Genomic DNA, 15,586 nt, shown 5'->3' with positions numbered 1-15,586 from the left:
TTTGAGCAATAGCTAAAGTAGCTCCTAATATTACTGTTATTATACCTATAAAAGCTATTGCGTTCATTATTTTGGGTAGCACTATGAAAAGAGGAAAAAGACGAGCCACAAGAAAAATTCCAGCGGCTACCATAGTAGCAGCATGTATAAGGGCAGAAATTGGAGTAGGTCCCTCCATAGCATCGGGTAGCCATACATGAAGAGGAAATTGGGCAGATTTTGCAACTGAGCCACAAAATAGCAAGAGGGCAAACAGAGTAAAAAAAAAAATATTCATTTCATTTTTAGAAATCAAATTATTTATAATTTGAAACAAATGCCGAAATTCCAAACTACCCGTTATCCAATAAAGACCTAAAATTCCCAATAATAAACCAAAATCCCCTACACGATTCGTTACAAATGCTTTTTGACAAGCATTTGCCGCAATAGGGCGGGTGAACCAAAAGCCTATTAATAAATAAGAACACATTCCAATTAATTCCCAAAAAAAATAAATTTGTATCAAATTCGAACTAGTAACTAATCCCAACATTGAAATATTAAAAAGAGTAAGATAAGCAAAAAATCTCAAATATCCTTGATCATGAGACATATAATTATCACTATAAATAAGAACGAGAATGCCAACCGTAGTAATTAATATTGACATAATAGAAGTAAGTGAATCGATCAAGTACCCAAACTCTAAAGAAATATCATTATTTATGGTCCAAGACCATACATATTGAAAAAACAAACTATTCTTGATTTGATGAATAGACAAATCAAGCGAAAAAATCATAACTATAGTTAACAATAAGATACTAGGAAAAGCCCAAATACGGCGAATATTTTTCGTTGCAGTGGGAAAAAGTAGAAGTCCCACTCCTATTAACATCGGAACTGGGAATGGAATAAAAGGTATGATCCATGAATATTGATGTGTATATTCCATACAATAAAGAAAAAAAATTAGGATTCTAATGAATTTGGTTTCTTAGGTTTTTCTTTTATCTTTTTTGTAAAGTAAAGGAATGGTTTCGGTTAATAACAAAGAAAGATAGAATTTAATAAAATAGAATAATCGATTATTCATTATTCTGACTCTTTGGACAATATTTTTTGAACATTGGTTTAGTTCATTAAATTTAACTTAACTAATTAAGTTTTTATTACAATAAGAAATAGCGATTTGGGGAAAACTTTCTAAAAAGTATTATATTCTTATTATAAATATAATAAAAACAAAAATGGAAATTCAAATATATAAAATATATGTCTAATTAGAGATAAACTTAATTTTCATTTACCGCAAAATGTCTTTCACATAAAATTCTATAACAATAAAAAACTATACTAATTCTATGGCAGTTCCAAAAAAGCGCACGTCTATATCAAAAAAACTTATTCGGAACACTTTATGGAAAAAGAAGGGATATTTTACAGCATTAAAAGCTTTTTCATTAGGGCAATCTATTTTTACGGGGAATTCAAAAAGCTTTTTCTGTAACAAATATAAACGTTAGAATAATTTCAATTAACTGGATTCAACGACTCTTTTTTAAATACAAAAATATGAATATAAAATTGATATAGAATATAAGATTCAGTTATGAATTTAGGATATTTACATTCTATATTATGATATTTACATTCTATATTAATAGATTCTAATAGAATTCTTTAAAATTATTTTATTGAATGTTTAGTAAACAAATATTGTGTTTTAATTGATTCTTTGAATCTCGACAATTGACTAAAATTGGGTTATTATGGTTTCGAGTCAGCCGCTATGGTGAAATTGGTAGACACGCTGCTCTTAGGAAGCAGTGCTAGAGCATCTCGGTTCGAGTCCGAGTAGCGGCATCTTATCTTCTAAAAAAAAGTTCCTATAAAGAATTATTATTTCTATTCCAAGTATTTCTATTTTTTCATTCTATATGGTATTTTCCACTTTAGAGCATATATTAACTCATATATCCTTTTCGGTCGTATCTATTTTAATTTCAATTCATTTGATAACCTTATTATTAGGCAATGAAATCATAGGATTATACAATTTGTTCAAAAAAGGCATGATAATAACCTTTTTTTGTATCACAGGATTGTTAGTTACTCGTTGGATTTTTTCAGGCCATTTACCATTTAGTAATTTATATGAATCATTAATATTTCTTTCATGGACTTTTTCTATCTTTTATATGGTTCTTTGCTTCAAAAAACAAAAAAATGACTATTTCAATACAATAATAACACCAAGTATTCTTTTTACCCAAGGCTTTGCTACTTCGGGTCTTTTAACCGAAATGCATGAATCCTTAAAATTAGTGCCTGCTTTACAGTCCCATTGGTTAATGATGCACGTAAGTATGATGATATTGGGTTATACAACTCTTTTATGTGGATCATTAATATCAGTGGCTATTTTAGTCATTACATTTCAAGAACTCATACAAATTCTTGGTAAAAGCAAGACTTTGTTTTTTTTTAATGAATCCTTTTCTTTTGCTGAAATCAAATATATGAATATGAATGATAAAAAGAATATTTTACAACAAACTCCTTTTCCGTTTTATTCGTCTTATAGAAATTATTATAGATATCAATTTATTCAACAATTGGATCGTTGGGGTTACCGTACTATTAGTCTAGGTTTTATCTTTTTAACAATAGGTAATATATCTGGAGCAGTATGGGCTAATGAGGCATGGGGATCATATTGGAATTGGGATCCAAAGGAAACTTGGGCTTTTATTACTTGGACTATTTTCGCAATTTATTTACATACTAGAAAAAATAAAAAATTGGAATATAGAAATTCTTCAATAGTGGCCTCCATAGGCTTTCTTATAATTTGGATATGTTATTTAGGGATAAATCTTTTAGGAATAGGACTACATAGTTATGGTTCATTTACACCTAATTAATTTAAAAAAATTCACAAATATTGGGAACATTCTATAGAATAAGAAAAAAAACTCCCAATAAAATGATTAAGACCCCATTGAATCAAGTAATGTAATATTGATTCAAGGGGTTCTCACAAACAACAAAAATATTCAATTAGAATTCAATTTCATTTTTATGTAATTAAGAAAATACAAAAAGAAATCCATTTTTTTTTATTGTGCATCGGATTGATTTCTATTTTTTCTTTTTCATTTATTCCCAAAAACTATCTATAAAAAATGAGAGAGAATAGCTTCAACCTTGTCAGCCGAAATTGAAAAAATAAAATCTGGATAAATGCCAATACTTATTACGGGTATAAGGATAGAAATTGAAATAAATAATTCTCGTGGCCCCGAATCAAAAAAATAAGAATTTTGTTTATTAAAAAGCTTGTATCCATAAAACATTTGACGTAAGATAGATAATAAATAAATAGGAGTTAATATCATTCCAATTGCAGTTACAAAAGTTATGAGTATTTTTGTGATGAAAAGATATTTTTGATTGGTAATTATTCCCAATAATACTATAAATTCTGCAACAAAACCGCTCAAGCCCGGTAATGCAAGAGAAGCCATCGATAAGGTAGTGAAAATCGTGAATATTTTTGGCATTGGGATAGCCATTCCACCCATTTCGTCGAGATAAAGAAGACGTAGTCTATCATAACTAGTTCCCGCCAAGAAAAAAAGGGCGAGCACCAATAAATCCGTGAGAGATTATTTGTAAAATAGCCCCATTCAGCCCTGTCTCGCTTATAGAACCAATTCCTAAAATTAAGAAACCCATATGAGAGACCGAGGAATAAGCTATTCTTTTTTTTACATTGCGTTGACCAAGAGATGTTGAAGCTGCATAGATTATTTGAATGGAACCTAATAACATTAACCAGGGACAAAATATAGAATGAGCGCGAGATAATAATTCCATATTAATTCGAACCAACCCATATGCTCCCATTTTTAATAATATTCCGGCTAAAAGCATACAAGTGCTGTAATGCGCCTCTCCATGGGTATCAGGTAACCATGTATGTAAGGGTATAATTGGTGATTTGACAGCAAAAGCAATAAGAAATCCCATATAGAAGATTATTTCCAGTGCCACGGGATATGATTGATTAGTTAATGATTCAAAATTTAATGTTGGTTCATTAGAACTATAGAAACCCATACCCAGAATTCCCAGTAATAAAAAAACAGAACTTCCCGCAGTGTACAAAATAAACTTTTGTAGCTGAATACAAACGTTTTTTTCCACCCCACATAGATAAAAGTAGATAAACGGGAATTAATTCTAATTCCCACATGATGAAAAAAAGTAAAATGTCTTGAGAAGAAAATGTTCCTAGTTGACCACTATACATTGCTAACATTAGAAAATAGAATAATTTAGATTCTCGAGTAACCGGTTGAGCTGATAACGTAGCTAACGTAGTGATAAATCCGTTAATAAAAGGGGTCCTAGAGAGAGTCCATCTATTCCGAATCTCCAGTAAAAGTCAAAAAAATGGATCCATTTATAATTTTCTGTCAATTGGATTAGTGGATCATCTAATTCGAAATGATAACAAAATACATAGGTTATTAGAAGGAGATCTATGAAACATATACAATAAGTATACCATTTAATTGTCTTATTTCCTTTATGGGGAAATAAGACAATTAAAGAACCTCCGACTATTGGCAAAACTACAACTGTTGTTAACCAAGGAAAATAATTCGTGATAAAAATAAGATATACTTAGACTACAAAAACCCGGGCTCAAAATATTTTTTTATTTTGAGCCCGGGTTTTTGCCAGTAAAAAAAAGTACTTGTATGCGGTTCTTTTTGAAACGTATCAATAAGCTAGACCCATGCTTCGAGTTGTTTCATGCCATAAATAAACTCTAACACTTAAGAAATCCGTCGGACAGGCGGATTCACACCTCTTACAACCAACACAGTCCTCTGTTCTTGGGGCAGAAGCAATTTGTTTAGCTTTACATCCGTCCCAAGGTATCATTTCTAATACATCTGTTGGGCAGGCTCGTACACATTGAGTACATCCTATACATGTATCATAAATCTTTACTGAATGTGACATTGGAACATAATCCTTGAACATCAAAAATTCAACATTTTCAATCTAGTAAATTGGTAAACCAATTATATATATCTATATATGATATATATATATCTATATATATATATCTATATTATATACCAGATGAATCAATGATTTATAAGAATTTTGCTACTAAAAATATATTTATAGATTAATAACTAATAAGAGAATAGAACCAAGATACTTTGATTTCTTATCTTTGTTTTCGCAAACGCAAACATGATTAAAAAGGATATATCATTTCTGCTAATTTGAATGGATTATATAGTACACACTATTCAAAATTAGACTTTTTTTTATGAATAATACTATTTATTCAACAAATTTGATTGTTTGATACGGGTTGATTTTCTATTACGATATATTGAGGAAACAATAGCTGGTCCGATAGCTGCTTCAGCGGCTGCAACAGCTATAACAAAAATTGAAAAAATATTTCCTTTTAGTTTGCCGCCTATCAAAAAAATCAGAAAAGGTTACGAGATTTATATTAACTGCATTTAGTATAAGTTCAAGACACATAAGGGCTCTAACCATATTTCGGCTCGTGATCAATCCATAGATACCTATAGAAAATAAATAAGCACTCAAAACAAGTGTATGCTCGAATATCATTGACCAACTCTTTTCAATTTTTATTCATTTCGATATGAATATGAATTCAACGGATTTTATTGCCTAACATAATAAGTCTACAACAAAATCAAGTATTTGCAAAAAGATTTTATACTTTATACATAAATATTCTTTTTCCTTAACATATAATTCAACAAAAAAAGAAATGTAATAAATTCTAACAAAATGTAATTTATATTATTTTATTAGTTCGAAAACTTTCTTATTGGCGAGCCACAAAAATTGCACCTATTAAGCAACTAAAAGAATTATTGAAATTAGTTCAAATGGAAGAAAAAAATCTGTTGATAAATGAATTCCAATTTGTTGACTAGTACTTATCAAATCTTGCTCTAAAATCTGATTGGGTCTTGTCGTCCAAATAATTCCGTGCCATGATGTCTCTAGAATAGTAGTTATTTGTGAAAGAAAGATACTGGTACAAACCATCAAAGTAATTCCATCCCCAACGGTCCAAACACGAAAATTTTGGTAATAGTCCGAACCATTCATAAACATCACAGCAAATATTATTAAAACATTTATAGCGCCCACGTAAATAAGTAGCTGTGAGGCAGCTACGAAATGGGAGTTTGATAAAATATAGAATAAAGATACACAAACAAGAACTAGTCCCAATGAAAAAGCAGAAAAAATCGGATTCGTAAAGAATACTACTCCTAGACTTCCTAATATGAGACCTGATCCAAGAAAGATTAAAATAAAATCATGTAGCGATTCGGACAAATCCATTATATGTAAAATAAAAGATAAATAGAAATTTCATGACCTTATTGATATGACCAGGAAAAAACTTGTTAAATACGAAAATTATCTGTGCATAGAAATTCACCAATCCTAAGATAAGATATGTGAATTGTTATTAGGTACAGTTGTTATAGAATCAATGGAATTTCATTCTTTTCTTTATGCCAAAGAGTCATTTCAAAAAAATAGAATATCTTTTTTTTTATTCTATATATAAGAGAAATTCAATTATTTTTGTGAAGAATTTTGAAATCATTTTATTTGAATTGTTCGAATTGTATATCATCAATTACTGATACTGGTAAACGACCAAAGCAATTAGATTATAATTCAATTCGTGGCGATCATAAGTTGAAAGTTCATATTCTTCGGTCATTGATAAACAATTTGTTGGACAATACTCAATACAGTTACCACAAAATATACAGATTCCAAAATCAATACTGTAATTAAGCAACCGTTTTTTTTCGAATATCAGTTTCTAGTTTCCAATCAACAATGGGTAGATCTATAGGACAGACACGAACACATACTTCACAAGCAATGCATTTATCAAATTCAAAATGTATTCGACCGCGAAAACGTTCTGATGAGATTATTTTTTTCATAAGGATATTGAATAGTTACGGGTAACCTATTTGCATGAGATAAGGTAATCATGAGACCTTGACCAATATATCTAGCAGCTCGTATTATTTGTTCACTATAATTTATGAATTCAGTTACCATAAGGAACATATCGTGAATAGCTCTGAATATTTTTTTTCTTTCTCTTGTTTAAAACAAGTTCTGAATTTTGAATAGAAGGTCCACATTTTTTTTACAGTGAAAACAGTTGAGACGACGTTGTTAATAATAGATTACCAAGAGAAATGGGTAAAAGAAACTTCCACCCAAGATTTAATAATTGATCTATTCGTAGCCTAGGCAAAGTCCATCTTGTTGTGATAGAAACGAATATGAATAAATAAGTTTTAACTAGTGTAATAAAGATACCAATTATCGTTACAAAAACTCCGTATGTTTTATTTATTTGAAAAAAATTAGAAACGAAGATGTACGGAATAGAGAAATTTGAACCACCAAAATAAAGAACTGTTACAAATAAGGAAGAAACGAATAGGTTTAAATAGGAAGCAACATAAAATAAACCAAATTTGATACCGGAATATTCGGTTTGATAACCCGCTATTAGTTCTTCTTCCGCTTCTGGTAAATCAAAAGGTAATCTTTCACATTCTGCTAGGGAAGAGATTAGAAAAACGAGGAAAACCCATAGGTGCCGCCACAAATTCCATCCCCAAAAACCATATTTGGATTGTGCATCAACTATATCAACTGTACTTAAACTGTTAGATAATCCTAGTCGGTGATGACATTACTGTTACCATCTCTATTACAGAACCGTACATGAGATTTTCATCTCATACGGCTCCTTTAAAGCCTTAAAAAAATATAAGAACCCGGCCAATTATTTCTCCTTGATATATCCCTAAGATAGATAAGATTCTATTTTCTCGGACGGTTCTGAATTAGACCCATGGAATTCTGTCTGTTCTAAAAAAATTTTTAAATGATACACACTTATTTAAAAAATAAAAACATTTGCACATTTATTGAATTTCTTTAGATAAATAAAAAATACAAAAGGTACTTCTGAATTGATCTCATCCTTTAAAAAATTCAAAATTAAATTTGTTGAGTAATAACTTAATTTCATTTTTGCATAAAATACTCTTTTAAAATTATCAAGAACTCCCACATCATTTTCGATTCCGAAAAATAATTAGATGTTCTTTTTTAAATTATGATTATCTCCATAAATATGGAGTATATAAGACAAAAAAAGAAAAGGAGATCACTTTTACCTCTTATCTTATTCCTTTTTGTGCAAGCAAAAGGGGACTTCAAAAAATTAAAGGATTATTTCGTTCCTGATAGTTTTTTATTCAATCAATGGATGGAAGTATACTCTAGATCGGAATTGGGGGGAGTACTGCCTTATTTTTTCTACCAACTTCAAGTCCCCATTAGTATTCTTTTTATATTATACATAAATTGGATAATTTAAAAAAAGAAATATACGTTACTAATCTTTTGTGTATTTTGGTGTTTCTAGCCATCCATTAATTTTTTTTATTATATTAATGCCTTTTTTAATTTTGTTAATATATGTATGCTAATTCATACAAATGATATTGAAAATTTGAAAAAGGTTGGTCTTTTGCGTCCGCTTCAAGACAGGATTACTAATCAACTAATCTTGGGAAAAACAACCACTTCTTATACATAGAATATAATATATAGAATCTAATTCTAGAATTTCATTGATTTTTTCACCTTATTCTTATACATAGAAAATTAGACTCAATATTTTTACTGCAATTTGAAATCATCATACTTTCTCTATAAGTAATAGAGTATTCTATAAATTATATTCAAAAAAAGCTGTTTTATTGCACTCATATAACTATCTGATTCAATTATTCAATCCAAATGCGAAAAGAATATATATATATTCTTTATAGATTCTTTTTGTACTTTAAATATAAGGAGAGGCTTATAAGAAATAGTATCAAAAAATTTATGTCTCAACGAAGCACACATAGAGATATCGATAACACACATAGAGTTAATGGTATTTCATAACTAATTGATTGAGCAGCTGCTCGTAGACCACCCAAAAAGGAATATTTATTATTTGACCCATATCCTGACATAAGAAGTCCAATGGGGGCAATACTCGAAATAGCAATCCATAAAAAAACACCAATATTCAGATCAGATAAAACAAAGTTATAGCCAAAAGGAATTACTGAATAGCTTATTATAATGGATATGACTGAGATAGATGGGCCGAAACTAAATAAACGAATATCTCCTCTAGATGGAATAAGATTCTCTTTAAAAAGTAATTTTGTTCCGTCTGCTAGAGCTTGAAGAACTCCAAAAGGACCGGTGTATTCAGGTCCAATACGCTGTTGTATCCCTGCAGATATTTCTCTTTCTAACCATACAATTGCTAGTACACTTATAGTAATTCCTAATATCAAAATAAAAATAGGCACAAATACCCAAAGAATTCCATATATCTCTTTCAAAAATTGCAATCTGAAAAAAAATGTATATCTTGTATTTCTGTTAAATCAATTATCATTTCAACGATCAACTTCTCCCATAATAATATCTATGCTACCTAGTATTGTCATAATATCGGCCAATTCATTCTTTTAACTAATTGAGGAAGAATTTGCAAATTTATAAAACCGGCGGATGAATTTTCCATCTCCAAGGAAAACCATTTTGATCCCCTATTAGAAAAATCCCTTAATTCTCCCTTGGGGGCTTCAACTCTTACATAAAGTTCTTGTTTTGGCAATTCAAAACTCGGAGACGATTTTTTACTAATAAATCGATACTCAAACTCATTCCATTCTGGCTCTTTTTCTCTATCAAAGCAGCGGATTTCTAAATTTTCATATGGACCGCCGGGAAGTCCTTCCAAAGCCTGTTGAATAATTTTATGGATTCTATCATTTCACCAATTCGAACTAAAATAACGAGCTAATGAATCTCCTTCTTTTTGCCATTGAACTTCCCAATGAAATTCTTCGTAACATTCATAATTATCCACTTTACGTAGATCCCATTGTATTCCGGAAGCCCGAAGCATCGGTCCTGATAAACCCCAATTAATAACTTCTTTACATCAACAACACCGACGCCCTCAACCCGTTCTAAAAAAATAGGATTTCGCGTAATAAGTTTTTGATATTCAGCAATACTTGTTAAAAAATAATCGCAGAAATCATAACATTTATCTATCCAACCATAAGGTAGATCAGTCGCTACCCCTCCGATACGAAAAAAATTATGCATCATTCTCATACCTGTGGCAGCTTCAAATAGATCATATATTAATTCTCTTTCTCTGAAAATATAGAAAAAAGGTGTTTGTGCACCAATATCTGCCATAAAAGGTCCTAGCCATAGTAGGTGAGAAGCTATACGGCTTAACTCCAACATTATTACTCGGATATAGCTGGCTCTTTTAGGTACTTGAATATTTCCCAACTGTTCTGGTCCATTTACAGTTATTGCTTCTGTGAACATTGTAGCTAAATAGTCCCAACGTGTTACATAAGGCAGATATTGTATAATTGTTCGGTTTTCCGCTATTTTTTCCATTCCTCTGTGTAAATAACCCAATATCGGTTCACAATCAATAACATCCTCACCATCTAGAGTAACAATAAGTCTAAGAACACCGTGCATTGATGGGTGGTGAGGCCCCATATTGACTATCATGAAGTCCTTTCTTTTCGTTGAGATATTCATAGGTTTTTGCTCGATTTATTCTTTTATGAATCGCTTAAAAAAAAGTTCATCAAATTCAAGATCTAATAAATCGAATAATTGAAAATTACTCTTCAATTTAACGAATTTGTGACTGCCGAATATTAAACTGATTGATTAATTTTTATACCGTATTCCATCTTTCTTTGACAAATAAGACAGTAATCTTTGCCGTTTTCCCAAAATTTTACGTAAACCTGTTTGGGATGAGTAGTCTTTTCGGTGCAATTCAAAATGTGAAGTAAGTCTTCGTATTCTATTGGTAAATTTGAATATTTGAAATTCAACCAATCCCGGTTTTTTCCTTTTTTTTCTTGTGAAATAACAGGTATAAATGACTTTTTTACCATAAAAAAATAAAGTTTTTCCTTCTCCTCGATTTTATAGATATTTTTATTGATCAGTAATTAGAATGACACTCATTTTTAATTTTTTGATAGAAATCCGAAATCTAATTTTTTTGATAACTGAAATCAATCAATTGAAATAGAGAATTTAAATAGATATAGTATAAAGGAGACTAGTTTGATATATAAAAAAGATTGTATACATTACATTAGATAAAAAAAGATAATTTTGTTAATGCTTTTTTTTTATGTATACATCATTGAATTAAAATCAATGCCATACCAAAATACGTGTATTTGTTTAACCTATGTATCTATCTATAGATAGATACATATGCTAAATAGAAAACAAAATTAGATTAACGAATTTTCACACGCGGATACATATGTATCCTTACTATACTGAAACGGCTTCCATTATGGGTATTAAACAATAACGATTTATACAAGCTAAATCTTCTATCGATATTTTGGCCAAAGAAAAATTTTGAAATTCATTAGTTTTTTTTTCTCTTTCTCATTTCTTTTTTTAGTCAAAACTTTAAAACAATTTGGACTTTATTATCATTATAAAATATTGTGTTTCTATGCATACTATTTATATTATTTGGATCTAAACAAATTCTAATTCTCAACTCTCTACGACGTCTAGCAGATAAAATGTTTTCAGGAACAAGTAAATTAAATTTCTCGTTTTCTTTGTTTCTGTTATCTTTTGATCTTTTGTTCTTGTAATGTATTTATCAAAAAATTTCTTATTAACATGAATTTTTTCTGAGTATTTTTTATAAATTTTGCGTTTATTCTTATGAATTAATGAAAAACCCATCATTTTATACTTAAAAAATTGTTTATTATTTTTTCTAGACAGGCGAACTGGTTCGATAACAAATAGTTCTTTTTTCCTAAATTTATTATTTTTCTTTTTCCTTAAGCCTGAAAGAGTTAAATTCGTCTGTTTTTGAATCATCATAATATCTAGACCTAGTTCTCCTCTTTGAATAGAGGCTATAGTAATTTTTCTTAAATTTGTCAATCTAATAAGGAGACAATATACTTTTACATTGTTAAATATTTTTTTGACCTAAGAAATTTTTCCAGTTTAAATGGAAATTCAAAAAATTTCTTACTAAGAATTGAAGTTCTGCCTCCATATTGTTCTTGGGTTTTTTTTTTCGATGTTCTAAAAACATCTATTTTTTTTTTCTTTCTAGTAATATTCTTTTCACTAACATTTTTATTTCCTTTAGAATGTAAAAAAAGAGAATGTAAATAAAGTAATTTTATTGGTATAATTTGCGAGTTACCCCTAAATGTATTATAAAATATCACAAATTTGGAAAAGAACCAAAATTCCGGATTGCATATGGAACGATTTAGTATTTTTCTATTGATTCCCGTCCAATCCAAATATTTTCTATCCGGATTTATAATAATAGTATCTTCTGCTATATAATTCTTGATAAAAATATTACTTATTCTATCAAATAAGTCTTTTTTATATGTATTGTAATTAGAAGAAATCATTGTGTTTTTATTTGATTGAAATAGGGATCTATATCGATAAATATATGAGTCTTTCTTATTTGCATAATTCATAAAATTATAGGATAAAAGATCGTATTTATATTGTTTTCTAATTTTTTTTTTTAATGGGATTCCTTGTTGTTTCTTTGTAAAGAATTAATGGGCTTTTTCCATATGAATCCCATTTGGTTAAATTTTTATTTTGAGTTACACCACATTTAGTGATTCTATTTCTCCATTTTTGTGATACTAATTTTGACCAGCTACTGTTAGATAAGTTATATTGATAATAATTATTCTTTAACCAATTTGTCCATTGATTTTAGTTCAGAATTGAGCAGGTTATTTTGTTTTCTTTTAGAATGAACTATTCCTTGTGCTCCAAAAAAAGAATCCTTTATTTCATTTTTCAGAAAAAAAAAATTTTTATTATATTGAAAAAGAAGTCTTAACTTATATATGTTTATGTTAATAATTCGGGTTTGTAACAAATTTAAAAATACATATGGTTGTGACAAAAAGGAGACATCAAAATAATTATGTGAATTCGCATTCTTATTCTTATTATTAAAATATTTGTGTAATTTTAAAAGAAAGGGAATTATACTTTGATTTGTTTTATAACTTCTTTCTGTATTTGGTTCATTATCGTAAAGCCATTTATTTAAAAATTTTTTTGTTGATTCAAGAAAAAGTTGTAGCTGGATTTCGGAATACAAATGATATATAGAAAGATATCTATGTATATTTTTTTCATCAAAAATTGAAAAAAAGAATGTGATTTTTTAGTTAAGCTAATATTTCTTCTTTGGAATATCTGCAAAATTTTTTTTCGAATTCTATCCTTTTACTATCATAAATTTTTTTCTTCGAATGAATATTTGTCTCGCGAATTCCAAGTCCTCTTTTCTTTTCTTCTTTTTTCATTTTTTCTATTTTTTTAATAACTACTTTTCTCTTAGTATTGAGATCCTTTATAGATTTTTTTTCAATGAAAAATTTGTCGACTTTATCGATTGAATTGAAATGGTTGCTTCAGAAATCATTGAATTATTCTTCCAAATTGTTGAATATTTTTTGTTTTCGCTCAATTCATCGAGTTTTGGGGGTTTCCTTTAATAAAAAATATTTTAAATTTAAAAATTCTTGTTTTTTTTTCGTGAGGAATACTATACTTTTTCTAATAATTTCAAGAATACTTTGGATGATCCCTTTTGCTTTTTCTATTACGATATTTAGAAACAGTTTGAATTTTTCACTTAAAACTTTTAGAACTAGAAAAGTGAAAAATTCAAATTTTTCTTTTTTTTTTTTAGTTCTTTTAAAATGGGGTCGAAAAAGGAAAGTGGATTTTTCGTGGAACTAGAAAAAGGCAATTCAACTTCCATCCCCCAAACTGTTAAAAAACAAAAGTTCTTTTTTTTCTTTGAATTTTTTTGTTTTCATTACATCGTATTTTAGATTTATGCCAAGGTTTTAGACGAAAAGGAAATAATATTTTTATCTGAATCCCATCTGTTAGCCATTTTTGCGGAAACTCTCTTTCGGATAATTGAACGCCGTTATACGTGCATTTAATATATATTTCTCTCTTCCAATCCATATAATCTTCAGACCATTCTGGAATTTGAAAAAATAGTATACGAATTGTATTTTTAATTATTATAAATGAAGGTAATAGAATATATTTCCTAATAAAGCATTGGGTTATTAATAAAACACCTCTTATTACTTGAGCAAATATAATGCTATCCCAGGCTTCTGCTATTTCTATACGTTTTCTTTCTGCATTTTCCTTTTTTGCTTCCTCCTCTTTTTTTTTCGGACTTTTTTTTGTTTTTTCCTCTATAGAACCTAAAATTTGAAATTCTGTCTTTTTACGAATCCAAATATTTAACATAAAAAATCTTTTCATTGATTTTAAACTATGAAAAGAAAAGAATATTGATTTTTCAATTTTATCCAAAAAAAGCGGCGAATGCACCCTTTTTTGAAAAAATTTCCAAGTAACTGTTTTCCGTCTTTGAGCACGGATAGATCCTTTGATTATGTCTCTTCGAAAATCCGATTGTTGGGAATAACGTCTTAAAGCAATTCGTTTTTTTTGTTCATTATTTTCAGTATCTCCACGATCACGATAAGTCTTGTATTTTTAAAAAATTTATCTTTATTAGTCAAAATGACTACACGTTTGCCTTTTCTAGAACGAATTTGAGAATTATCTGCTTCAATTTTTCCACCTAGTTGTTCTAATTCGTCCATCAATTTGTATGACCACCGAGGTACTTTTTTACAGATTTCGTTTCTTTTAATAGACTTAGTGTTCTTTCGATTTACTTTTCTTTTTTCGTTCAAATCAGTTGTAATTGCATCAAATAATATTTTGATTATTTGTTTTTTTTCTGCGTCCATAATTATAATTCATTTTTACTTGTTCAGGTTCTGTAAATAAATAAGGTACGTGCGAATTTAAGCTTGACACTAATGAAAATTGACTGATTAGATTAAAAAGAAATGTAGTTACTAATAATTTTTTATCAAATGTTTTTCTATTTTCCTCTAATTTTGGAGAATTACTATTATTCTTTTAGAAATCTTATTATAAAGAAAGATATCTTGAATTTTTATTTATAAAAATGTTATTTTTTTTGTAAGTTTTTTCATGTTGGATTGAGGTTGAAAAACCGTTTTTTATTTGTCCACGGAAGGGTCCGTTTAACAAAGGATCTTTTCTTTTAGTTAAATATTTTTTTTTAGTTTCATCATCACAAAATCGAATTCTATTTTCGAATATATCGAGAGAAATCAATTTCTTATCTATCAGTTTTGTGCGATTTATAAATTCATTGCTCAATTTGTTTATTTTTTCTTCATTCCTATAGTACGAATCATTATACAAATCATCAGAGAAATTTCTTTTTTGTGAAGAA

The sequence above is a fragment of the Vigna unguiculata genome, unplaced genomic scaffold, assembly GCF_037176805.1.
Source record: "Vigna unguiculata cultivar grain cowpea cultivar isolate G323 ecotype 2 unplaced genomic scaffold, ASM3717680v1 ptg000185l, whole genome shotgun sequence".
Lineage (NCBI taxonomy): Eukaryota > Viridiplantae > Streptophyta > Magnoliopsida > Fabales > Fabaceae > Vigna > Vigna unguiculata.
This window is presented reverse-complemented; position numbering follows the sequence as displayed.